The sequence below is a fragment of the Chelonia mydas genome, chromosome 1 (genome assembly GCF_015237465.2).
Source record: "Chelonia mydas isolate rCheMyd1 chromosome 1, rCheMyd1.pri.v2, whole genome shotgun sequence".
Taxonomy (NCBI): Eukaryota; Metazoa; Chordata; order Testudines; family Cheloniidae; genus Chelonia; species Chelonia mydas.
The window spans coordinates 227,990,044-228,017,681 of record NC_057849.1 but is presented as its reverse complement, the minus strand read 5'-3'; the positions used below and the strand labels follow the sequence as shown (position 1 = coordinate 228,017,681).

At 41.3% G+C, this 27,638-nt stretch overlaps 1 protein-coding gene across 13 annotated transcripts in view; it reads left to right on the top strand.

The window, feature by feature from the left end:
• Positions 1–27,638, top strand: part of PPFIBP1 (PPFIA binding protein 1) — a 179,248-nt gene that overhangs the window by 13,370 nt on the left and 138,240 nt on the right. For 3 of the 13 annotated variants that reach the window (XM_037915154.2, XM_043538319.1, XM_043538333.1), the window contains exon 2: positions 1,523–1,767. The exons of the other annotated variants lie outside the window; for them this stretch is intronic. The gene's annotated coding sequence lies outside the window, so the exon portion shown is untranslated. The remainder of the gene's footprint in view (positions 1–1,522; positions 1,768–27,638) is intronic. 13 annotated transcript variants of the gene reach the window in all.

Sequence of the window (27,638 nt, the reverse complement as noted above, 5' to 3'; positions counted from 1 at the left end):
ATGTAACACAGAGATTAAAAAAACAAATGATGTTGTTCTAAGGGTGGTGCAAGTAAACTTCCTGCTTGTGTTAGTGAGTTGTTCCACAGAGATAATTCTGTGGGTTTAGCTCTATTGCTGTGATTGATTTATTCTGAAATTACTTTTTTAAAAATATTTTGGTGGGAGAAACTATTTTTAATCTAGTAAGTGATTTTTTTTTCACCTTAGATTTCACTATATTTTTAGAATGAGATCTGAATCCCGAATTTTTGCATAGCTTTGTCCATATGGCAGAGAGTAAGGACGTATATGTGGAAAAGTCTCATAATTGCTTGTCATGCTGGTTGGTCATAACACAAGGTAGAAAGACACCCTTCTATCCTAAAGCTGAGGTGCCCATCTGTGACGGAGTCCCTGGGCGATGCTCTGGAACTGCTCCTTACAAAGCCAGTCAGGACTCTGGTGAAGTCTCCTCTCTGTGAGCAGACTGTCTGCAGGGCAAGAAGCTCACACAGCTTCCACCTTCCTGGGTCTGACCTTGGAGCATTCAGCATCCTCTGCCCCTCCGTGCGCTTCCCACAGCGAGTCCACCCTGGCGGGGCTCCTGGGGAAGCCAGAGGGTCCTGCACCCAACTTCGCAGTCAGACGTGACTCTCAGCCATCCAGTAAAACAGAGGTTTATTAGACGACAGGAACAAGGTCTAAAACAGAGCTTGTAGGTACAGAGAACAGGACCCCTCAGCCGGGTCCATTTTGGGGGGCAGTGAGCCAGACAACCATGTCTGCACTTCACTCCATGTCCCCAGCCAGCCCCAAACTGACTCACCTTCCAGTCTCTCCTCCTCTGGGCTTTGTCCCTTTCCCAGGCCAGGAGGTCATCTGATTCCTTTGTTCTCCAACCCTTTAGCTATCACCTTGCAGGGGGGAAGGGCCCAGGCCATCAGTTTCCAGGAGACAGAGGGTTGGCCATTCATGTACACTGGCCCTTTGCTCTGCAACAATTACACCTCTTATCCCACCACCTAGAGACTTAAGAAATGCATAGGGGAAACTGAGGCACCCCTACAGTATTCAGAGGAAACATTAAGAACAGTCCCACTTCGTCACACCATCTGATAGAAGGGATGCCAGCGTTCTCCTAGGGTGACTTCAGACAGCATGATCAAAATTGATAACTGAAGGTCAGATTGCTGTATAGCCTGTAAAAGTAACTACAGTTCAGCTGTTAGAAAGGAGGGTTAAGGGCAGAGTGGCTCAGCTCAGCTGATAATCCATCACTAGGCTGTAACACATGGGGAAAGTAGAAACAACTTAAGGAGGAATCTTCTTACCGAGTGTGCCAAGGTCTATAAACTTGTTGTTCTAGATAAGATTTCTAACTTAACCGTTCAGAGGCATCCATGCCAGTCACTGGGCAGCTGTTGGCTCTAGGCAGTAGCTTATTTGTAGTGTCAGTCATGGAAACTTCCCCTAGTGACTTGGTTCTACGTATTCTATAACTTGCCAGCTATTGAATGTATTTTCCTTCCCTCTTCTGTAGTTTGTATTGCAGTTGCTAAGTATGTTGAACGTGATGGTAACAACTGGAGTTCCACGCTAACACGAGCAATGCTGCTATAACAGAGCCCCTGCAGGAATCCAAAGCACCACCCGTCAGACCAGCGCTACGGCTGCTAATGTGGCTGGCAGCTGTACTGCATGACTACAGAGACGCCCTCCTTTTGGACAAGGTTCTGCCCCAGCCCTGGCTGGAACTGGCCGCTGGACATTTTATTTTGGACACAGGTGGGAGGCTATTCCCCTCTGTGTTGTATAGAGGTGGGGCTTAGGGGCAATATGCAAGGCTTGTTGGAGACAGAGGAAAAGCTGGAAGCTGGCTGTGCTAACAGCTTTATTGCATTTATGTGGCAGTTCCATGCTAGTAGCAGGTTGAGTTGCTAGCATGGACTCCTGTGATTACAGATCCAACCCCTTTCAGCCCATATCTTTGAGGTCTTTTGGGGTTTAAACATTCTCCTTCCATTCCCCCCTCTTCCTAGGAATTTTACAAATAAATCAACTTGCTCTAGGTAGTTATGACAGCAGGAACGACAAACAGAACTGGCCCCACAGTGATATGAAACGTACTTGTGAAGTATCTAGAGAAGAGATGGTACCACACAATTATCCCTTACGTTCCTTCAGGACATACTTGAAAATATTTGCATTAGTTAAGCAATTATTGTAAGTTTGTGCAATGAAACACATTCGCTTGTTGTAGTAACTTCTTTCTTCAATTCTGTAGTGCAAAAGAAAAAAAAGCATCATTGCAAATAATGGGATAATGGATCTCAATTCTTGGTAGATGAACTACTCCTGTTAGACTAAACCAGGATTATCAATCTGATGATCATATTTCAGTCAAGGTCTGAAAAGATCTTAAAGCCCTTCATTATGCCTTGCAGTGCACATAACCGGGTGCCAGTTAATTTTGTGGCAAACTGATCAAATTATTCCTGTTTGAACAGTTCCCAGCATGTGAGCTTTAGTACTGTTTAACTTGTGCGTCATGTCTAAGTTAGTGCATCATATCTGAGTTAGTCTCTCAAAGCTGCAATGAGGGAGATGAAAGTAAACAATTCCTAGCTTGAAACCTCATACTAACGCTAAGGTATTTGCACTAATTAGTGATGAAATCATCACAGAAGCATAGCAAGCAATAGACTGCGATGGGCACATTTGGTAAATACCCCAAAATAAACCTGGGACCCTGATTCTTTCAGTTAGAAGGCTGTATTTAGAATTTTGTCCAGCTGTTTTACATTGCTCTGAAAGGTCATCTTGCTCTCAGTGAAATATAGTACCAGTGTGTGTATATAGGCTGAACAAAACACACACTTGGGCCCTAGTTGTGCCCTTATTTGTACCAATGTTATTCCATTCACCTCACTGGGATTGCGCAGATGTAACCGAATACGTAGAGGAGACGATCTTATTGTTAGGTGTATGTAAATGCAAACTGTGAGAACTATTGCTTATGTTTCTGAAAGGGCATTCATAGGCTTCACTGTGCTTCCTAATAAACTTTATCACATAGTTTAATATATACTAAAATAAGCACATAACATTTTCTTTGGATATTATGTTCAATCCAGTTGATATGGTCATTGGTGTATCTATCTGTGGTGGTACATCTGTGTAGTTAAAAACAATATTGGAGGACATAAAGGCTCGAAAATCTTTTGTTTAAGGTAGACCTACTCTGTGTTTTTATTTTTACACACACACACACACACACACACACACACACACACACACACACACACACACACACACACACACACACACACACACACACACACACACACACCCCGCCCCGGGAGGAGGGAGAATAGTAAGCTTCAATTTATAAGGATGCTTTTCATTAAGAAAGATCCAAAAATGCCTCAGTATTTTCTATAAAGGAAACACTTCTATGCAGCTGCCTATTGGGAGAAATGTGGCACTTGGTGGTAAATGTTAGGTGGTCACTATGTATATACCGAAACTGGAATTTTGCTGTGATGGTGCAGTTAAAATCCCCATTCTGCCTAAATGTGCTATGTTATCTTTCAGTGACCACCAGTGGGTAGGATCTGGGTTTTCTATCTTATCTTCTTAGCTATTAGATGGAGATTCATTTCCTCAGTGATTGTATCTTACGCCTTATTAATGCAGACAGTGTAGAACATGCACTTAGGGCTAACATGGGGCTCTTGCCTGAGTAATAGCTGCAGGATTTGTTCTTTAACAGTTAAAAAACTGGAAAGAGACACATCTGGAATGTCCTGATATCCTGCTTTTTTTTTCTTTTGAATGTCCTGTTTGAACCTCTGGCTTTAGTCACACTGAAGAGTACCTTGTTCCAAAAGTGGCCCCACTGAAATCATAAGTTGTTGATAAGGGGCTTCTTAGCATGAGTTAAGGTATCAAAACCTGGCATTTGTACTGTAAGCTCTTCAGGAACTGAATGAAGGTTGAAATCTTGGCCTGGTCAAAGCCTATGGAAGTTTTGCTATTGATTTCAATAGGGCCTGGATTTCACCTGCTATCTTCTTTGTCTAAAACACTATACACGTGTGGTGGTAAAGCCAATGATGTCATCATTTAATACATCTAGTTTGAAATAGCCCACATTTATTAATTTTTAGGGCACACCGCAAAAGCCACTTATTAGGGCTTCTGATGTGAGCTGGGCACTTGGGGCGTTGAGTAGAGCATGATGGAGTTTGCTGCTGTGTTTACTGGTTGGTTTTCTGATTATTTTGTTATGTTGGGCTGCTGGGGGATATTTTCCCTGAGTGTAAGTGTAGTTGTCAGGGCACCTAGAGCGTGTACACAGGCACTATTTGTGTGGCTTTTAAATGAAAAAAATGAGTGTTTTCTTGAAGTATGCATATGATGATGCACAGCTGTAAGTCATTGCTCAGTATTGTGTGTGTGGAAATTTTGTAATTTTAAGAAATAACCTAAAGTCTGGTGATTACTAGACTTGTGGGAAAAGAATTTGACCTTGGAAAAATTACTTACTACCCCATAACAGTGAGACTAGTGAATTACAGAACTGCAGTTTGAAATCCAGTTCCTCCCGTTCCCCTCTCCTCTAACTACCTAAGCTCTGCTCCACACCCTTGTTATCTTGTGCCTGCATTGCTGTAGCCTGGTCCTCTCTCCTCTGCCTGCCTCTCCCCATTCCAGTCCATTCAGTATGCTCTCCCCCTCCCCGCCCCCTTTCAAACCATTCCCTACGTCTGGGACAGACTCTTTCCTTCTTTACATCCCTTCAAAAATCTGATTTAGTTGCCTCCTTTTTGCCATCCACCCATGCTCTTATACATATTCTGTCCTGTGTAGGTTCTTATACTGTGCGGCTCACTATAGTATGTGAACGCCTTCCAGTAGTGCATTGTAACGTGACTTACTGCCTACTGCTTAATCTCAGTCTCTTATAATATAAATATAGTGGGTTTTTTTTTTTTTTACAGTCAAACTCTCTGAATTAAGACAAATATACAACCCATCCCAACCAATTTATGTTGTGTCCCTTTTTGTGTAACTGTTGTCTGGTTTAGACTGTAAACTCTCTGGAGCAGAGGCCTTGTGTTGTATATCTAAAGCCCTGTACATGCTAACAGCGCTACATAAACATTAAACAATAAAGTAAAAAGACAGGGAGAGGTTCTCCAAGTTTCTAGCCGAACTGATGGATAACCACATGTCAGGTTGAGTCCAATTTCCATTATTTATTGCTGGAAAGCATTCTAGCACACATTTACCGTGTTGCGTAATTTAAAATATATGAAAAACGAGGAAAAGTGAGTTCTTTTCTTTTCCAAATGTTGGCCCAGTCTGATTGCCCTTTATGAAGTTTTGAGACAAGCCAGCACATTGTGTAGGCGTATGAGTAAAGCAATTAGGTGAACTACTTTACTTCAACTACTCTAGTTTAAAAAAATAAAAAAGCAACATCCTACTTCATTGTACCCATAATCCTCCCCTCAAAGGCAATTAAACAAAAAATAGGCCTGAACAAACCCCCTGCATATGAACACTCCCTCTCCTGATGCCTGGGATGTTCAACTCTTGATCTGAATTTAGAGGCTAAAGCCAACTCTAAAGTAGGGGATGAGAGGGGAAGTAAAGTAGGGTTGCTAGTGCAGGCCTGGCTGAAACTCTTATTGGTTAGCTATAACCCACGTGTGCCACAGGATACACAGCTGGCTTTTCGGAAACTCATGTTCCTCCGCATGCGCTACAGTATTAGAGCATGAGGAAGAAATGTGAAAACCAAAAAAATGGGTGGGTCCTGGAGAAGATGGGCAAGGTTCTGATCCCTTTGTGATGCCCAGAGTGAGCCAAGGGGCCAGTAGAGAATTCTCCTGGCCGAGGGAGGGGAACTCTCAGCTGTCGTAAGGCTGGCGGAGCTGACTCCTGTGCCAGCTGCCTCCCTCTCCCCCACCAATATTAGGGGAAGGGAAGAGGGTCTGGCTGAGTCAACTCGACAGAGCAGAACCCTCCATGTGGTAAAGACTCACCTGTGACGCAAGTTAGAGCAGCCCCATGGCCAATCTAATGCACACTGGGACCAGTATAAAAATATAAGCCAACCCAAGGATCAGGGAGACACAACCTGCACTGTGAGCTCGGACATGGACAATTCTGTCCCAGTACTGGGATCTCAAACTGGGCAGGGTTAGGCCTGGTCAGTAATGAAGTATTCATTGGAGGTTTCCCATCTGGGTGCCACAGGAAGTGGCAGTAGCCAGTCACTAGGTGGCACTTTCCCCTCTGAGCCTGTAATAAATCATTACCCAAAAATTGTGTAATGGGGCAGTATGGTGCTTGTAGCCAAATCTTTCAGATGAAACACATTCATGCTATTAGGCCTACGAAGCCTAATGTTAATAACCCTTTATAAAGCCATAACTCAGCACATGTGAATTATTAACCAAAGCGACCACAACATCATCTTGTTGTCACCATTGTCTTCCCTTGCCTCTATCCCCAGAGTTCACTATACGTCATGTCTTCATTTAGACCCCAATCTGCAAGTTTATTACATTCAGGTGGAGCCCCACTGAAGTCAGCTTGCAGGACCTTTGATTATAAGCAGTTTGGGCCTGGGTGTTAACAACTCTTATTTGTCAGTAGAGCACTGGGGACGTTTATGCGGCCACAGATGTAACACGGAGGTCCCCTCAATGGGGAGAAGAGCAGGCCCACCTCTTCCAACATCAATCTATAAAGTGCAGCATTTACACAGCATAGTCCTTCCGTTTAGATGAATTAATCCTATGTCCCCATTTCTGTTTGTGTATGTCGATTTACTGCATGCTGCTTAAGCCCTCATATGAATCCAGTGGAAGTCGAGAGCCCAAGTTAATACATAAATCTGGTGTTTTATAAGGCCGGCTGAGATGATGTGCCTGAAAGGTACAGAAGAATATACCAAGTTTAGTTGTTTATGAAGCTTTTCCAAGGAGACTGTCCCCTCGACCGTACATCATTGGCTTGGTGCCTGTAGCACTCATTCTCAGCATTTCAGATATTCCAGACTGGGACCTGTGTTAACTTGTGTTGCTGCTAGGTTGGTTGTAAAACTCGGGCGGGGCCCCCCGCCCCCTCAAAAGCAAAACCCGGGGGTAGGCTGTATAACCAGGGCTTGAACTGAGTCTGTTAAATTATTTAATTTTAACATTTAGTTGAATGTAGGGTGAGCATTGAGCACAAAAATGTATCCTGGGTATAACTTGGCCCCAGGTTGAAACTTTATGAGCATGTTCTTAGCTGAATTGGGGTTTGGTTTTGTTTAATTTCTTCTCTCGTCCAAAATTAAACACCGTGTCTAATGTACTGCATGCTGGGTAACAACAGAAGAGGACTCTATGCTTGTAAATCTAATCTAGCTCTCCACAGAGAGAACTATTTACAGAGATACTGCATTTGGCATCCTAGCCATGTGCACAGAGACTGGCTCCCTGGTGTTAACTTCAAACTCTTCTCTCCTGCAACTTGTTCCATGTAGATTGCTACAATATATGAAATGAGAAAAAAAAAAAAAAGTGAAGTGAAAAAAAAATGCTGTTCCTTTCTGCTTGTTTTGTCACTGTCCATCGTTTGGTCATTTCACTCTCTTGCAGTATAAGGCTCCGAAGTCTTGCATCCAACTGGAGTGCTGCTGAAATCATTGCTGGGGTTCTGTGCAGGTAGAGGGGGCTGCCCTTACGGACTACATTGTAGGATCAAGGCCTAGGGTTTTTAGATCATAGTTGGCCCACTTGTATCCTAGGTCATGTCTCCCCTTGACCCCCCAGCCCCATTTCCCCAGCTGTTACTAGGCAGAATATACGCTTTGCCTAACAAACAGCTTTTTTGTCATTGCAGTAGTAGCATTTAAACATGCTAGAAATTAATTTAAAAACTGCAAGTTGGAAAATGCTTTGAGAGCCTGATCCTCGACTGCTGAGATCCCGCAACTCTCTCAAAAGTCAGTGGGAGCTGTGAGGCTCGGTATCTCTCAGTATCGGGCCATTAGGTCAGTGGTTCCCAAACTTGTTCCGCCGCTTCTGCGGGGGAAGCCCCTGGCGGGCTAGGCTGGTTTGTTTACCTGCCGCGGATAACCAGCCCAGCCCGCCAGGGGCTTCCCCCGCATAAGCAGCGGAACAAGTTTGGGAACCACTGCATTAGGCAGTTAGGAGCAGTAGTTTCATTTAGAAGAAGGGAGGGAACCTGATCAGTGAAATCTGCTTTCACGGTATTTGTTACAACCAAACTGCTGCTACATTAGCTGGTGACCAGAGACTGCTAGATTTTAAGATTGTGAAACAACTTGGTCTGCAAACGGAACAAGTAGTCACCTGCATATGTTCGTGGAATTGTTTTCTGTCCATTGACTGTACAAGCAGAATAGTAAATAGCAGTGTTAAATTTATGGACAAAGTTTTGAACAAGATCCTTCCTCAAAGCACATGATAAACTTCCTAATAGTGTGGAGCACTTGCTTGTCTTTGCTACACATTGTGTTGTCATAGAGTTTTTAATGGCCATAAGCAAATTACTTTTTGGAAATGCAATGGTTTCATCAAGATTTAATTTATTACTAACGGACACACCTTGAATAATTTAACAGCCAAAATCAGCCTTTGATGATTTCAGGTAAAACCAAGAGTTATAAACCCTTATACATGTGTCTGAAATTATATTTAAAAATGGAAATCTCTGGGTATCAAATTGTTTCTCTCTCTAAAAATCTCAAATGGTATTTTGTGGTGGGAGAGGGGAGTATTGAAAAATATTAGGGCTGTCAAACAATTAAATTAATTGTGATTAATTGTGAGATAATTACGATTAATTGCAATTTAAAATGCACTGTTAATTATGATTGAAGTTTTAATCACACTGTTGAACAATAATAGAATACCAATTGAAATTTGTATTATATATAAGTATTTTGGATGTTTTTCTACATTTCCAAAGATATTTATTTCAATTGTAACACAGAATACAAAGTGTAGAGTGCTCATTTTATTATTTTTGATTACAAATATTTGCACTATAAAAAAAAATAAGACCGTGCAATCCACAAGTCGAAGCATGAAGGGGCTTAAGAATGTTTAGCATATCTGGCATGTAAATACCTTGCAATGCTGGCTACAACAGTGCCATGCGAACGCCTGTTGTCACATTCATGTGACATTGTAAATAAGAAGCAGGGCAGCATTATCTCCCGTAAATATAAACAAACTTGTTTCTCTTAGCAATTGGCTGAACAAGAAATAGGACTGAGTGGACTTGTAGGCTCTAAAGTTTTACGTTGTTTTGTTTTTGAGTGCAGTTATATCACAAAAAATAATTTTACATTTGTTAGTTGCACTTTCATGATAAAGAGTTTGCACTACAGAACTTGTATGAGGTAAATTGAAAAATACTATTTCTTGTTTTTTTTTACAGTGCAAATATTTGTAATAAATAATAAAATGAGCACTATGTACTTTATATTCTGTGTTGTAACTGAAATCGTTATATTTGAAAATGTAGAAAAGCATCCAATAGAAATTTATTATAAATATTTGGTATTGTTTAACAGGGCAATTAAAACTGCAATTAATCACAATTTTTTAATAGTTAATTTTGTTTTGAGTTAATCGCTTGAGTTAACTGCGATTGACAGCCCTAAAAATGTATTTCTATATTTTGGTTAAAAAAGAAAAAAAGGTAAACTGTCATATTTCCATGGCTTGATCCACCAGTGTCCGAATGTTTATGAAAAATGGAAAGCTATCAGACAAGGTAATAATGAAAAAAATGACTTGATACCTCCCAGATTTGATAGTCTGTCTTTCAGATGAGTGAAATCTGAGGTCTTAAGCCACTTGTAATCATTAAAAATCCCACTGTGCTTTTAACAAGAGTAGGGTTATTACCCAAGTTTTCTGGCTAAATTCCAACTCTGTATATCTTCACTGCAGAGTTAATTTGTGTTTTCTACACTTGTTACTCCTCTTGAATTAGCCTAGCTCTCCTGAGAGAGGCTGCACTGCAACATAACACTTGAGTCGCTAGGTCCACACTGGCCCTGTGCTCACTCATGCGTAGTGCTAAGGCTGTTGGGGCCATATCCCATGATTTTTAGTGCTGCAGTAAGATGAGCTGCTCTATGCATCCTTTCGCAGGATATTGTGGGAGAATTTGTCTATCCTTTCTGGGCATGTGGGGGGGAACTGTGAGGAGACTTTGGAGGAGTAGTAGCTCTCAAGTGACAATAGCCTATGTCCATGCTGCAGTATGGTTATGTTAGCAGCTGACAAGTTGCACTAACTTGAGCTTTATTTTTAGCCTATGCCCTTGACAAGCCAGTCAGCTTGATTTAAAAGCACTGCCACTCTTGAGTTCAGGGGTTTTGTGTGTGGATGGGAGTTAAGTTAGAGGCAACGCTCGGGTTATAATTTTGCAGCGAGGCCAAGCCCTCAGTTCATTAGTCTGTTTATCTAAATCCTACAATTTAACGTTACATCATTCTCTTATCTATCATAGTGTTTTGTTGTACAACGGAACAGTTGCTCTGTGTCACTCTAGAAATGGTTGCATTTCAATAATGCATTAAGTGATCTCTGCGTAGTTTATATTATAAAATGCATTATGCTATCGCTTCTTGTATCATTCATTAATTTTTTTTTCTAGCTGGAATATGCTAGAACATAATTTGGTTCAGTCTTCAACAGCACTACTGTGTGAGGTAGAGAGAGTAATAAAATCAACTCAGTTTTCTTTTTTACTTTGTGCCTGTACAAATGCTCTTTTTTTCTCTACTCTCTCCCTCCCCCCCGCCTTCCCTTGCCCATCTTGAATTCCAATCCATTTTAGTTTGATCTAAATCTGTCCCCAGCTCTGGGTGGGAAGTGGTTAGAGCATGGGGTTGGTAGTCAGGACTCCTGGGTTCCATCCCTGGCTCTGAGAGCGGAGTGGGGTCTGGTGGGTTAGAGGGAGGGAGTGGGGGGTTGGGAATCAGGACTGCTGGGTTCTGTCTCCAGCTTTGGGAGAGGAGGGTGGAATCCCACCATCATCTTGCTTGTGAAATAGTGACACCGAGATTCTAAATGATGCTTCTATTGAGAAGTTTGATCATTGCCTTTTTTTTTAAACTGTTTTGCAGATTAGTGGCAGTTAACTGTCCTTTTTTATGGAGCAGGAGTAATCACTTAAATAAGATTTGTGTCTCTGTACATTCAAACAACATATATTTCAAAGTGCAGTACTCTGCTTTACTACACAGTTTATGCAGAGTGTAATAAGCCATTCAGATTCAATGACTTTTTTTTATTATTATTATTATTATTATTATTATAATATAGAACTACCTGATGTTATAGCTCACAGGAAGTATATCTGCAGTGCTTGGTGTTTTCTAAATTTTTTTGAAAAAGCTCCTGGGAATACATTCTTTCAATGACCCTTTTCTTCTTTGTTTTCCGTTCCCTGTACTAATAATTTTGGCTCCTTGTTCACTTTCTTTTCCCTTTTAGGAGAGACTAGGAAAACAATGATTTCTTTTTGCTGAAGAATTTGCCACAGTATCTTCTAGGACAAATAAGTCTTATTTTGCTTTTTCTTGGCATGAGAAAAGTCTTCCATTAGAGGGAAATCATAAAATAAGGAAAAACACAGTTTGACCTTTTATTAGATAGGAAAATAGTGATGTAATCAAATGGCTATTGGAGAGTATTTGTGAGACACATAGTACGGATCTAAGGCCTTTTTCTGTCAGATCTCTTGCATTTTGCCTGAGTCTAATGTTTTCCAAGAAGTCCTGGACTTTGCCAGAACTGCAGTTCCCAGCGCTCGTCGTTATACTATTGTATGGAACTTGAATTTTGCATTTTGAAGATATGGGTCCTGATAATGTACATATGCTCAAAACAGAGAGGTTACAACTCCCTGATTCTGTGTCCAGCTCCAGGCAGCCTATGGACTACTCTAACCTGTGTCAGCTAGCAGTAGTCCCCAGGATGACATTTGCCAGCTGAGCATACCCAGAGTGCAGTGTACCCAGCCATACCTCCTTCCTGACTCTGGCTGTTTTCTGCAGCAGGAGCTATGGGGAAGGGGGTTAGGCTCTGCATTATACATTCCTGCCAGGTTAGGGGGATGTGGCTAGCCTCTGCTTCTTTTATGCCATTTGAGTGGCACAAAGGGAGCAAAATGGGGAAGAGAATCTCTTCCTAAGTTGCTAATATGTACCAAATTCTGGCCCTCTTGTAAATGGCTCTAAAATAGGTATGTGTTACCTCTTCTTGTACACCCATCTTCTGACCAACAGTGCTGCCCCTCCCTAGATCCCAAGTACGGATGGCTCCTGCTGGGAGAACATCATCTCTGGTGGGTGAGGTAATGGTTTCCATTACTGAAGCAGTAGGCATATGCGTGCAGATGTCTGGACCGCCCACCTGGAAGTAATCACTAGAATGCCTTTTCGCAACTCCCACCCTAGAGGGTCTGGGACTGACATGTTGGAGGATTTTGGAGAGCTTCAGAATTGGGGGAGAAATCTTCCAACAAGCACCTTCTCTGTACCTGTTGTATGCCAGCATTACAGACAGAATGTGGTCCTACGGGAGTAATTAAGACCTGGCTCAAACCAGTGTAAATTCAAGAGTTACTCAGTGGAGTTACACCCATGTAAAACTCATATGAGTGAGACCAGAATTGGTCCCTGTACGTTTAAAAGGAGAAAACACATAGTTATTGGCATGTGCTGTTGAGCTAGTTTGAGACTTTCTATCCCTTTCCCGTATCACACATCATCCTAGCCTTTATTTTGCTATTTAGCTTGCTTCAAGACATGCAGTTGCTAGATGGAAAAATGCAACCATGATCCCCGGTTTGCTGCAAGTCTGACTGGATAATTTGTTACAGCTAGACACGTACAAGCTTGACATCATGGCTCAAAACAAAAGAGAGTGATAGCAACAGACTGTGAACCCTTTCAAGAGATTCTGAAGATCAACTGTACTAAATTCAATCTTCAGAAATGTTTCTGGTCTTTGCATGTGGTGTTAATTTTTGCATGTGGGATTAATTTTAGTTCTTCACAAAGTTTATTTTAACTACACCCACATCCCCTCACAGAAACGTTGACTACCTGTATGCTAAAGGAATTTGTTAGAAGTGACTTTGTTGCTTGTAATTTGAAGACTTCTTTAAATATTAAATCACAGCATGTAGACTGTCAGGCAAAAATTCAGCCCTTGGATAGTGAGTCAAATCACTAGTAATTACTATAGAACAATCAGACTTCCCTGCACCTCAGTGGTGATAACAAAGAGTGCATTGCTGCATGAAGAAGTCTATTTATCAATGGATAGAAGCATGTGTTTGTCTGCAGAAGAACCTTTCTTCGACAGTTGGCTGCTTAGATGGAATTTTGCATTTTGGAAACCTACTTATCTAAATTTGGTGGGTTTCCTGGGGTCTGCAATTACTGCCTGCTCCTTTTTTGGGGCCAAATGGCTTTAAACAGGTAAAGCTGTTAGGTTTAGATGTAATGATGTGTATGTGCTGACAGAGTTTTTTGTGCCTGTGTATCAGTAGGAAATAGAATTGGGCCAGGACTGAAAAGCTCAGTTCTGAGCCATGGGGAAGTTCAGATACAGATCTAGATTCTATGGTTTAGGCCCAGCCTCCTTAAGAAATAATGATTTGCACTGATGTAGCACTTCCTGTTTGTGCATGTTTGCACATTTTCAAAATGTTGTACCATCAGGATGATGGATGCTCTTGATTAGTTTATCAGGGACCACATTGTACCTACTATTAAGAGTACCTGTATATGGCAGTGATGTGTAGATCCAGTACCTCATTGTTATAATATACAGGTGTTCCTAATGTGTTCATACAGTGGTCCCTCTTAAAGTCAACACTTCCCAGTAACCACCATTTACCACAGTTACTTTCCTCCGCCAAGAGTCCTGCTCTGGGGTAACCATTGGCTCTCCAATGACAATCACATTAAGTATCCTTTCATTTTGACTGATGGGAATCTGAGGCGGAGGGTAGTGCAGTGACTTGCCCAAGCCCCACTGAGTGAGTGAGCGGCAGAGCTGGGGTTAGAAGTCAAGTGTCTATGGCTGCCTAACCCAAATGCAGTACGAGACAACCCTGCAACTTAAATACCAATTAGTATCACTGTATCTCTGAAAAGTTTGAGTGAGCTGGAGGAGGTGACCATCCTGCATAGTTTTCTGACTATCATCCTATCAGGGTGTATTTAGACAGACTTCATTTGTGTATTTCTTATGCTGGTTTCACACAGATATAACTCCCATTTATTTTGGTGGAGTTATTCTTGGTGTACATGGGGGCGAGTGAGTGGAGAATCGGACCCAGAAATCCTTTTGCTTTGCCCGGCCATGCTTTTAGGGCTAGTCTACCCTAGAAGCGCTATAGTGGCACAGGTGCACTGATGCAGCTGTAGCACATCTGGTGAAGACGTTCCATACTGATGGGAGAGAGCTCTCCTGTTGGCGTAATAAAACCACCTCCCCGGGTGGCGGCAGCTAAGTTGATGGGAGAAGCTCTTCCGCCGACATAGCGCTGTCCACGCCGGCACTTAGGTCCGTGTAACTTGTGTTGCTCAGAGGGTGACTTATTCACACCCCTGAGCGAAGTAAGTTATACCGATGAAACCTGTAATGTAGCCAAGCCCATAGATTTAGCAGGGTTTTTTGCGGGAGTTGCTGAAAATAAAGTCAAGGGCGTACGCCTTAAATGATTGAATCCATTTTTCCACAGGCTTGCTTCATAAAATGTAAGTTTTATGTGACATTCTTTTATAATGACCCACCATCTCTGGCTTCATACGGTACACTTAAAAAAAAAAAAAAAAAATCGATGCTGGAAACCTATTCCCTGGAGTTGAGTCATGAAACAGACTACTAACAAAATAGTTTGTTTCTAAGCATTTCCTTGGCATAATTATATTGTGAGGGCGGGGGCGGCGGAAACCCTCTATTCCTTGCTGGCACATTATTCTCAAATAAAGGAGTTATACAAAAACCCTGTGAATGAGAAATTGTACTGCAGGCAGAGAGGGGAAAATACATTATAACAAACTGATTTGCTTCTGTACGCACCGGGATTGCTATTGTGCAATCAGTAGGGTAGTATCTGGGGTAAGTTTTAAATCTCACCGATTTCACGCTGCAACAGAAGGTGGTCTAGCAGCTTGCAGATCCCCAGCTGACTTGGAGAATTGACCCTGGAAAAAAATTGTGATACTGCATGTTGGTGACTATATTTTTAAGAAAAAAAAATTTAGTTCCTCTGCTAAAAGGAGAACAGTTGCCAATGATGAAGCTAACTTTGCAGTCGTCAAAGTTCGAAATTGCTGACGCCTTTTGTAAACTCTCAATGGACTTGCTCCATTCTACTTCTCTGTGCCTTCACCCAGTCTCCTGTTCTCTCATTCGGCTCCTTCTGTCTCCTTCCTGCAGGTAATCACAGTTGTGGATTGCTCCCTGGTGCTGCCCAATCTGACAGTCTCTTTCCTGCTTCTGGGCTACTGAGTCACCTCTCCTTTTTAAATCTGCACCCTGCAACCATTGCATCCGTTAGGGCTTGTAAAGCACAATTTTTCTCCCTGCTGAAGACAAGTGGGCAGTGTGGTGTCTTTTGGAGGAGATGTAAAATAGAGGTTCTAACTGTAATGTGTTACACTGACAGCTTGTTGTCTTTAGCGGCAGTTGTCAAAAACACAGGAGTGTGAACCTCACTGTCCTGGCAAATAACTTGCCTGCATTCTGCTTACCTAAAATTCCCCCATTAGTTGCAGTTGGGTGCAGTAGTTTTCATTTGCTGTCCTACACAATTCTACAGGGTTGCAGTGGCTGCATTTCAGTACAAGATCAAGTGATTCTTGTATAACTTTTTAATATAAACTTGTTAAAGTTCTTTGGGATCCATCTGTATAAATGGAAGTTCTGCCCTAAAAACCAATTCCTCTTCTCTTGTTGGCTTGATGTCCTCATGAAAGCATTTGGCTGTTTCTGCCTCTGAAGGGCTGTCTACCACAGTAAATTGCATTGTCGTATTATAAGGGCTAGATTGTCATTCCTACTGCTTGAGGGTGGAAGATGTGCTAACTGGAAATTTTTTTAGGATGGTGCAGCCTGCTTCCTCCATTCCTTTGCATCTGGTGTACTTGGCACATGAAGGTGATGTGCATCCCCAGGACTCCACGGAAAGAGTAATCCCCGAGTGCATGGGTTGTGACTGTAGCTGGTCCTTATGCAAGGGATAAGGAAGTTCCTTGTATTCTCCCGTCAAGCACCTGTGCAAAAGCCTGTCAAAATCTAACCCTTAACAGGAATTTTAGTTAAATTAATTCAATTTAAACAGTAGAAACATAATTAGAGAGTGAAATTCGGACTTTTCCCACATGATCAAAACTCTTACAAACAAGCAATAATATTTTTCTTTAGTTACACTTGCCTGGTTTTAGATTTCTGATCTAATAATAATAAACACAGTACATCTTCCTTTAGGAGCCACATGTAATAACTTTCCCCTGTGGCTGCACTTGAGCGGTTCAAGGTGGCTTTTAAATGAGGGTATTGTTCTACATAAGTGGGTTTGTTTTTATTTTTAATAGCTGTGAAAGACAGTGTAGGTAGCCAGTAGATGATTTTCTAATTAGCGACTGTGTCTTGCATTTCCAGCACTTTGAAAACTTGGCAGACGAAACGGAAGTATTAATTGAGCTAATCTCTTTAGAAGGAATAAAAATAAATGTGCTGCTTTTGTTGTTGAATAGTTGCACTGTTGTGTTTCTGGTTCACCTGGACTCCTTTGCTGGTTCATTGTGGAAGGGCTGAGGATGTTATGTTCCAGTGGCTCCTCTTCTTTACTTCTGTGACCGGTTTTGTCTCATTGTTTCCTCCTGCTCTTCCTGTCTGTTTTATCCATCTGTTGTCTATAGTCTTACACTTAGTCCCCGCCTCCAAAGAGCTTACAGTTTTTTTTTTTGTTTGTACAGTGCCTAGCACAAGCGGGTCATGGCCTCCATATACTATTGTGAAACGAATAATGAGCTTAATCATGAAGGGTGCCAGGTTGACCTCTATGGAGGGTGACAATCGCTAGCCACAGGCTAGGTGGCAGCTGTGCAAAATTCCCCACGTTGCCTAGACCTGCAGTGCATGTGCAGTGGTAATAAAGTAGTTCAGTATCCGTGCACATTCAGTCTGTTGCCTTTCTGGAGTGAATGCCCGTTGTGGTGGAAGTGTGGTTTCTGTAGGTGTGGTGGATAGCTGTCCATTGAGAAGTGGGCCGCGATAACACATTTCACACATTAAAAGATTGCCCCAAAATCTATTGGCTGTACATTTCAATCATTACATAATTGGGTTGGATTTGAATTGGTGACCTAGAGCTGAAAAGCTCCTGTATTGCATCAGCAGTCGCCTGAGCCATCCATTCTTCCTGCTTCTTTTTTTGAAAAATTGTGCGCTTTGTTCAAAAAAAATAGTCAGAGCTTTGTCGTTTTAGTTTGATACCACAGTATTTGAAAACCTACGCTTGGAGGGAGAGGCTTTATTCTTTGCGGCCTAATCAGAGCCTACTTTTCCTCCAGATATGAAAAAATAAATTGTGAAACTTTTTGGATTGTGTACACAGTGCATCATCGGTATTTCCCCTGAGAGAAAAACAAATCTGTTGTTGCGAGACACTGACCTCTTTAGAGAAGTAGATAGACTGAAAGTTAATGACGATTTTTCTCTGCGGATAATGCTCTATTATAGTTAGTTAGTTTTGGGGTATTTAATACTAGTGGCTGCATCTTGTTGCTGAAATAAAATATTGCAATGGGTATAAGGAAAGCTCTTGAGTAAAACAGATCGAAACGTTTCTAGCAGCTATGCAGGGAAGATTTTGCATTTTGGCATCACAATAAGGACATGATAGTTTATAAACTACCAACATAAATAAAACCTAGCGCAGTTTATGTGCCAGCTTTAAATATATGTATGCAGTGGTGTTGTAGCTGTATTGGTCCCAGGATGTTAGTGAGACAAGGTGGGTGAGGTAATATTTTTTTATTGAACCAACTTCTCTTGGTCGGTGAGAGGGACAAGCTTACGCTGAGCTCTTCTTCAGGTCTGGGAAATGTACTCAGTGTCACAAGATGGAAAAGATTGTTTAGCATAAGTAGCTGACGCACATTTCAAGGGACCTTTTAAGGTGAATGTCCTGTCAGCACCTCTCCAAAGACATTTCCCCAGCCTTTAGAGTAACAGCCATGTTAGTCTGTATTCGCAAAAAGAAAAGGAGTACTTGTGGCACCTTAGAGACTAACCAATTTATTTGAGCATAAGCTTTCGTGAGCTACAGCTCACTTCATCGGATGCATACTGTGGAAAGTGTAGAAGATCTTTTTATATACACACAAAGCATGAAAAAATACCTTCCCCCACCCCACTCTCCTGCTGGCAATAGCTTATCTAAAGTGACCACTCTCCTTACAATGTGTATGACAATCAAGTTGGGCCATTTCCAGCACAAATCCAGGTTTTCTCACCCCCCCCCCCCCCCCAACACACACACAAACCCACTCTCCTGCTGGTAATACTTTATCTAAAGTGACCACTCTCCTTACAATGTGTATGATAATCAAGGTGAGCCATTTCCAGCACAAATCCAGGGTTTAACAAGAACCCCGGGGGGGGGGGGGTAGGAAAAAACAAGGGGAAATAGGTTACCTTGCATAATGACTTAGCCACTCCCAGTCTCTATTCAAGCCTAAGTTAATAGTATCCAATTTGCAAATGAATTCCAATTCAACAGTTTCTCGCTGGAGTCTGGATTTGAAGTTTTTTTTGTTGTAATCGCGTGACCAGAGAGATTGAAGTGTTCTCCGACTGGTTTATGAATGTTATAATTCTTGACATCTGATTTGTGTCCATTTATTCTTTTACGTAGAGACTGTCCAGTTTGACCAATATACATGGCAGAGGGGAATTGCTGGCACATGATGGCATATATCACATTGGTGGATGTGCAGGTGAACGAGCCTCTGATAGTGTGGGGGTGGGGGGGTGAGAACCTGGATTTGTGCTGGAAATGGCCCACCTTGATTATCATACACATTGTAAGGAGAGTGATCACCTTAGATAAGCTATTACCAGCAGGAGAGTGGGGTGGGAGGAGGTATTTTTTCATGCTTTGTGTGTATATAAAAAGATCTTCTACACTTTCCACAGTATGCATCCGATGAAGAGAGCTGTAGCTCACGAGAGCTCATGCTCAAATAAATTGGTTAGTCTCTAAGGTGCCACAAGTACTCCTTTTCTTTTTCCCCAGCCTGGCAGCTGTGTGTATAGGCAGCATGGGCTAGTGATTGGAATAAGAAAATGGGACAAGCACTTTGGATTCTACTGCCGTCACTTGTAGTGATTGACACTGGGCCTGCTTCTTCAGGGTTCTGAGTGCTTGCAAGATCCAGCACATTGTAGAAGATGCTCGGTACCTCACATGATCAGGCCCTGCATGGTCACAGGGAAGTTATTTGACCTGTTCTGTGCCTCAGTTTCCCCCACCTGTAAAATAGGGATAATACTTTCCTGCCTCAGAGGGGTATCTGGGGCTTAATTTGTTAATGTCTGTGAAAGGCTTTGAGCTGCATGGGTGAAAGGTGCTAGACATGCAAATATCCAAAGTTTAATTTAAGCCATGCTCTTTCTGGCCTTTGACCTTCCTACTGACAGCTTTACCTTGTCTTGCTCCAATCAGTATTTCTCAGGAGTCTGTTTTTTCCTATCCTGATATGTTCCCAAACAAGATCCATTTCCCTGGCACCTCGTCCCACAAGCAGTCAAATCCTTCTCCTTGCATGAGGGGGACTTGGGCAAGGGGGGGTGGGTTGTTTTTTTTCCCCAACTACTGCTTTCTCCTCTTAGGAACAAAAGGAGGCCTTGCATAATCCACTGCCCAGGACAGGAGTCTGGGGAAAGAAGGGGTGGGACACTAGATTCTGGTGTTCCCATACTCAGTCTGCATGAGGGGCCCTCTCCAGACCACATCCCATATTGCATCCTGTTCTCCCACTGCTGTTCCTGACTGCACTCGCAAATCAAGTAGCTAAGTATCTCGCTGACCTAAATTGCATCCATAACTATTGGTAGCTAAAAGAAGGGTGAAACTAAGTTCTAACTACCTATCCCATTATATATGGTCAAATATGTTGGGAGAATAATGCTGATTGTGTGTCGGGAGTGGGGGTGGAGGAGAGGGAATAACCCACAATACTCAAGTTTTCTCTGGTGGAAGAAAAAGAGAACTCTCTCCATTCCAGGGACTGAGGAGATGAGCCAGAACAGGTCAGGTGGTGGTGATGAGTTTATTTTGTAATCTAATTGCGTCTGTTTAAACTGTCTGGAAAATAACTTGGTGACTGGAAATGGTGTTTTCAGGGTTATTTAAAATTCACTGCTGGCCATTTGTATATTGAAAGCTTATGTGCTTATCAGTGTATTTTAAAGTTTAAAAAATAAAACAATCAATCAAACCTGGAGCTGCAGTTTTATTTGGCAACAATACATCTCTCTTATAATGCCTTTGAAATGAAGGAGGGCCCTCATCAAGTCAGCAGAACTATACTAGAGATGAATTTATCCCTGTATGTCTCCAAATAAGACACAAGGGAAATTAAAGATAAGACTCTTCAGCAGTTGTGGAAGGAATGGAGTAAAATTGGAGTCAGCGAGATAAAACACTGTGGCCATATCCTCATATTAATTAAAGCATTTTCCTTTTGTAAAATGATCATAATGGGCTTAACCCCATAGTCCTTTCTCAAAGAAAACTCTTGTTAATTCTGACTTTTGTACTCCAGTAGATCAGGCATCAGCTAAAAGATTCTGAGAGACTCCTGGAATTTCCACAAGGGTGGCTTGCTGTTAGCTTCACTATTAACTCTGCAGGTTGTAACACGATTAGCAAGATCAATGAAATTAGTCAAAGTGGTGCATGCAAACTTGATTGAAGTAAAAACGTGACAAATAGTTTTCATCACTTTAATTTATACTAGAGAATCAGTCTCTTTTTGCATAACAGGGAGAGATGGCAGATCTCTTGGATTTCTCATTTGACATGACTAATTACCACCTTATTTCTACAACAGAGAGTTGGGGCATGAGATTTTGTAGTCAACTGTACACCGGACTTTTGGGTTAAAGAGGAATATTTGGAAGATTAATTTTTAATTTCTGCATCTTTCACCCATTGTTCATTGGAGAATTATGCAGAAAAAATTACCCGCATAATTTTGGTATTGTTTTGTAAGTATTTAAGTATTTAACTTGAGTTAAAACAAGTTATATGATTCTGTATTACAGCATAACCTGAATAACACAATTAGTGCAGAAGAGCATTTTAATTTTAGGGTTGACTCAGTCAGTGATTAATATAGAAATTAGTCATAGACTTACGTTTTTTCCTAGCATAGGTCATGTCTAGTTTCACTTTTAAACTCTGAACAGTCAGTTACCTGAAGACTTCATTTAAATGATTTTTATTTTCATCCCTATTACACATGTTTATACCAGACAGATCAGTTAATGTAGCACTTATCAATGTTTTCTTTTAGCAGTATATAATAGGTCAGTGTATAGGTTAGTATGTTTTTGATGCAGTTTTCTGAGGTTAATGTCCATAACTCAGATTATGAATTGAGGACCATTTCCTTTTCATATAGACAAAAAATAATCAAGGGTCTTTAGAGTAAAGGTTGAAAAATTCCATGTTGTGTTGTCTTGGTCAAATGGCTTTGCCACTTTGCCTCAGCTTCCTCATCTGTAAAATGGGGATAACACTTATATCACAAGGGTATACGTGAGGCCTGATTAATGTTAACGAAGTGCTTGGAGATCCTTTAGATAAAAAGTATTAAATGAAAGTTGAGTATTACTAAACTCATTTCTTTATACCCCAGGCTGTGAGGTAGGCATTTTTATCAAGGTCTCTGCCTAGTGTGTGAAGGGGTATCATGTGCTTTCCATGTTGAAAAACAGGTCACTAAGGATGGAGTACCAACTTTTTACTCTGAATTAAACTGACAATTTAATGTTACCTGTTTGTGTTGTGATTTAAATGCTTAATTACTGTAGCTTTCACATCACTCATTGCGGTAAATTATGCATTTTGAAGTTGGAAACTTGCTGAACAAACTGGCTTCCCGAACATCAAAGAGAAGCCAAATCACAGAATGTGTAATTGAATTTTGAACACACACACCATATTCACTAGCTGTTGTTTGCAGTAGCAATTGGATGTGTTGCCTACATCCTACAATGCTGGCATGTGAGTTGAGTGACCCGTTTCTCCTTCTCTCTCCCCAGCTTTAAAATTTTGTAGTGGTAAGTAGCAGTATACAAAATACCAGTGGTTTTGGTCACAGGGCTTCATGCGTACATTAAGTGTCAGTCATGAGGAATGCACTCTGAGCATTAGTTTCACTCTGAGCTTCGGGTTTGAAGGAATGCAGAAACCCAAAGTGAAATTCAGTTCAAACTCCAGCATTTCCGTCAGCCCAGATTCAGCTGAAAGACTAACTATCCTTATGCTGAACTTGGGCTTGTAGTGAAACCCACTGGCAGGCAGGCTTTATGGGCGTTTGGCTTTTTGTTGTGCATACCTCTACTGAAGACAAAAATGATGCTCCAAGACTTGAGGGTCAATGTTTTCCATATCATTACAATTACATGATCTTAAAAAAAAAAAAAAAATCGTAAACTTCTGTCACAGCATTATGAAGAGATTCATTATATGGTCCCTCTGCTGGCTCGGCAGCAGGAGTTGAAAATATTATTCCTGGAAGTATGCTGACCTCATTGCATTTTGATATTTGGTATGATTAGGTGCTGTGTATCAATATGGTGAGCACGTTGGTTTTGTTCAAACAATAATCCTATTAATTTCCATTCAAAACAGTGTTTGGCTTAATGCCCTGTTGTATGATGATTTTACCAAAAATTATACTGACATAATAGATATTTATTATCCATGAACATGGAGTTGACTTATTTTTTGCTAAGAAATCACTGGGCCTTCCTGAAACAGAAACACGAATATTTCTTCAGTGTTTGCTCTTTGACTATTTAAGGTCTTCATGTAAATCCATGCATGCTGCCTCAACCTTGGTGCATAGTTATCATTGATGAAAACCGCTGTATGACACCTGGGTGGCATAAGTAATAATAATAATGTATTATTACTGTGGTGATTGCTTTAGAAATATATACAAGTATTCCTTTTCCTTGATTTTTAAAAAAAGCCCCTTTAAAAAACCTGGTTGTTTAATGGAAGAGTAAATCACAAAATAAACTAAATATGAAGAATAAAAACAGAAGGGGGAAAAAAGGTTCCCAAACTCTTCTCCACAGCTTTCAATATAGATCAAGATAAACAAGTAGCAGTGGTAGTAGGGCTGTTAGGGAAGCATCTGTTAATCAGAGCGTTTCAATTCTGGGGCTGCTTTACATCATTTATATATAAAATATAGTATGTACTGGACATGTGGTTATTGTTGAGGCGGTTAAAAACTGAGGGCTAAATCCTGGCAAAAAGGTCATCTATGATGTAAAACTCACAGAAGCTGGGTAACCTACCTGGGATCCTGATGAGGAAGAACATTTCCAATGGGACAGCCCGTAATTGCATCATCCGCATCACTGAGTGAAGTCCGACTCTTTGTGGAACACAGTTGCTGTAAGTACAGGCAGGTTCTTGGGAGGAATAAGCTCCTCCTCCGTATCCCAGCAGTGGGTGGAGGTGTTAGTCTGGGGGGATGAGATGGAATGGGCTGTGTGGTCTAAAGACTTGTCCTAGGTGGTATCTCTGCAATGGAGCTGCTGCCAAGCAGTAGAGATGCAGGCCCATCAGGCTGAAGAACACCCCATCTCCTTGAAAACAGGAGTGTTATCAAAGGAAAATAGCCCCAGAGGACACCTCCCCGCATGCACCCAAAACATGCCAACATTTAAAAAAAAAACAAAAACAAAAAAGAGGGGGAGAGAGAAAAGAAGTCAATTATTCCTTTCCCAAGGTCCCACCATGGGGGAAAAAGCTCTTGTAAGGCACCTTACATCTCATGGCACTTTACAAAGGAGGTCAAAATCATTATCCTCATTTTACAGTTGAGGAAACTGAGGCACAGAGGGGAAGCATGGAGCTGCTCAGGGGTAGGAAAGCTTATCTGCATAAGTTCCTGCTTCCAAAATAACTCCATGACATTTATCCACAGAGCAGAGATTTCTTGCCCTCCCTTCCAGTGCAGCAGCCTGAACTGCACCCCCAAAGTGGGTGATCAGCCAGCTCACAAGGCTGTATGTTGCTTGCAACATGTTAACTCAGCTTGATGATTTAGCCCATAAGTTCAATATGGCCAGGATTCCTCATAGTTTGTCTGTCAGTTAAGTCTGTAAAGTGCTTTGGATGCGTGATGAAGGAGGCTGTATAAATGTAAGTTTTTAAAGTATATTTGACTTTCTGTGGCTAATGGAATTTGCCAGACTCTATTTTTCAGAGATGCCCGTGGAGTGTCACAACAGCATCTTTTAATTATCCACTTGGACAATAATGAATGGGTGGGTGGGAGAAGTAACTGGAACTGTCTTATGAGCCATCTGAAAGACTTAATTTCAACCCTCTATTCTGTAGTGGAAGGAAGTCAAACAACTTTTTATAATTTAAAGAATTTACCTTTCTTTAAAAAATTATCTTGCATCAGGCATAAAAGTAAATAGATCAGCCTAGCCTGATTACTTGGTAATGAACAGATCTAAAACAGACTACGGCATTCCAGTCTTCCAGATAACATACTCCCAAAAATGCCTTTGAAGGAGAGATTACAACAGGTACGAAGAAGAAATTGAATCAGTCTGTGCTGCACAGTCTGGTACAAACAGTTAAACTGCTGGCAGCACACACTCCTAAATCAGTCTGTCAGATCCTCACTCCTTGAACTGTAATTCCAGTGCCATTTTTAGTTTTTCCTTTGTCCAATAGCTAGTCCTGTCTCCATAGTCTGCAAAAGAAATGAGTGATCATAGCATAAAACCCTCAGTTTGGCAAGGTGAAGTAGAATTACAGACACATTAAGATGCATTGGTTTGAGTTAGTTCCCTGTTTTCCTCCTGAGTAATGGGGTTAAGGGCTGGAAAGGACACCAGATTTGAAGTCCTGCACATCAGTTCAGTTTTCTGTATATTGTATAATCATGTTTGTTTGTATTACTGTCTCTGCCTACTACACTAATGGGGTACATTAGAAGAATTATGTATTGTATCTTTCTCTGTGTTAAGTCAAAAACTATCATTAATTTTTCCACAGATTTTTATGGCAGCCTTACCTTACCTTTTTTTAAAAACTGAGATACACATAATCTGAAATTCTTTTGTGAATTCTAACAGTTCACCCTAAGAAGTAATTTTCTTCTGTGGAGATTTGCTTCTATATTTTGCCTGCAAATCTCCTTAAATTGCAAACATGAGTTCTAAAATTCAGCCAACTAGCTATTGAGAGAGAGAGAATTGTAGAATCTTGCTGATAAATATATAACCTTTCTAACACGTATAGAGGGCCTAGCACTGTAATATTTAATAATAAGCCTAGATAAATCATATAATTGAGATATTTGGCTAGTGTGCCCTTTTGATGGCATTTTGTATTGTAACAGTGTTTATTCTGCACCATGCGGATGCGTTTGTTCCCTAATTTCCATCACTAGGACTAGTTTAAGCCCTCCCAAAAAACTCCACCCTTTCCAAAGTAACAGAAGTCCAAATAAAAGTTCCAACTTTTACAGTCTCCCTGACTCACAACCGTTGCTTGAGGGTTTGTCCATTTTCTCCTCTGTTCTGGAAACAACAACAGCAACACCCCCTGCTTGTCCCTTACAGTCAAAGTGAGTTCACACCCGCCCTTCCTCTTCCATAAGAGCCACCTTTTGGGGCCCTCAACAATGAGGCAGGTGTCAGGTCAAACCACCATCTTTCTCCCTCCCCAAGGCCACTGCCCTTTCATAAGCATTGTCTCCTCAGGGTACATTAGTCCTGGATAGCCCTCCAGCTATTTTCCCTGAATCTTTCACTAACATCTTAAAAAGCTTCCCCCCAAGCTCTTTTCCAGGCCCTCTGACTGATGGGACAACCCCTTTTCCTCGTCTCTCTGCCATTAGACAGAGCAGGTCTTGCTGCATTTCCCAGAATTCCCTGTTCTCGGTGGAAACCAGGGGCACAGCACAGTGCAGGACCTGCAACCTGCCTCCCTATTACATATATAAAAAGTTTAAAATCAATTAATTACTTCTGTGTTGTGACTTCTGAGGAAATGGCAATCTCGAAAATGTGGTGCATTGAAAACGGTGTTAAAATTGTGATCTGTCCTTTTAAATTCTCTAGGGTTTTCTGGGTCCTGCTTGCAGGAAGAGGGATTTGTAGGGCAGAGTCATTTCTGCAGATGTCCTAAAGCAAGTGGGGTGATTTGTGCCCCTCTGTTTTAGGGAGCAGCCTGCTTTCTCTCTCTCTGTTTTGGGTTCTTGTGTGTTGTTTTTGTGAATTCTAAGACCAAGAATAGCATTATGTTTCAGCCTTCCAGCAAGAATATCATATGTTTTTATCTTGCCTCTTGGCTTGTATGATGTGAAACACAGCAGAAAACGGGGGGATAGTTGTTTGTCATTAAAAAAAATTGCGTCTTTACTTATTCTTTTATGAAATGTGCCCTATTTATCCATAAATTGGGTCACTCCTTGGACTTTTAAAACTATAAACCTCATGCGGTGTTGAGGAAGCTGCACGCATTTCAGGTGATCAGCTAGCTCCTTTGCTGGTAGCAGGTGCTCGAATGGCACCCTTTCAATGGTAGTGATAGTTGTGTATCTCAATGGCTAGCTAAGGGCCAGTATTGAAAACCTTGAGCTCTTCCTGTAGGAAAAACATTGAGGTAAGATGACAGCCAGCCATGTGGAGATATATTAAATTCCTTTGTTTGGGGGCTTAACTCTAAAAACAGGCTCCTTACAAAAGTATAAGGTGATGATGGGAGGCTCCGGGATGCACTTTCTTAGACCTCTTGTCCTAGGTTTAGGGGTTCTGAGGAACATGTATAGGTTTATTAGTAAAATTAAAGTAGGTTCAAAAGGGAAAAAAAACTATTCTGAAGATTAGCATAGGCACACAAATTGCGTGAAACAAAATGAAAATGCTCTGATTCATCTTTGTGGTATCAGCTCACAATGTAGTGAAAGGTTTGAGTGGTAGCTGCGTTAGTCTGCATCAGCAAAAAGAACGAGGAGTACTTGTGGCAAACTTGTTAGACTAATACGTTTATTTGAGCATAAACTTTTGTGGGCTAAAGCCCACTTCATCAGATGCATGCCGTGGAAAATACTGTTTCCCCATGCTAATTTCCCCCCTACTGTTACTCACACCTTCTTGTCAACTGTTTGAAATGGGCCATCCTGATTATCACTACAAAAGTGGGTTTTTTTTCTCCTGCTGATAATAGCCCACCTTAATTACTCTCGTTAGAGTTGGTATGGTAACCTCCATTTTTTTCATGTTCTGTGTGTGTATCTATCTTCCTAC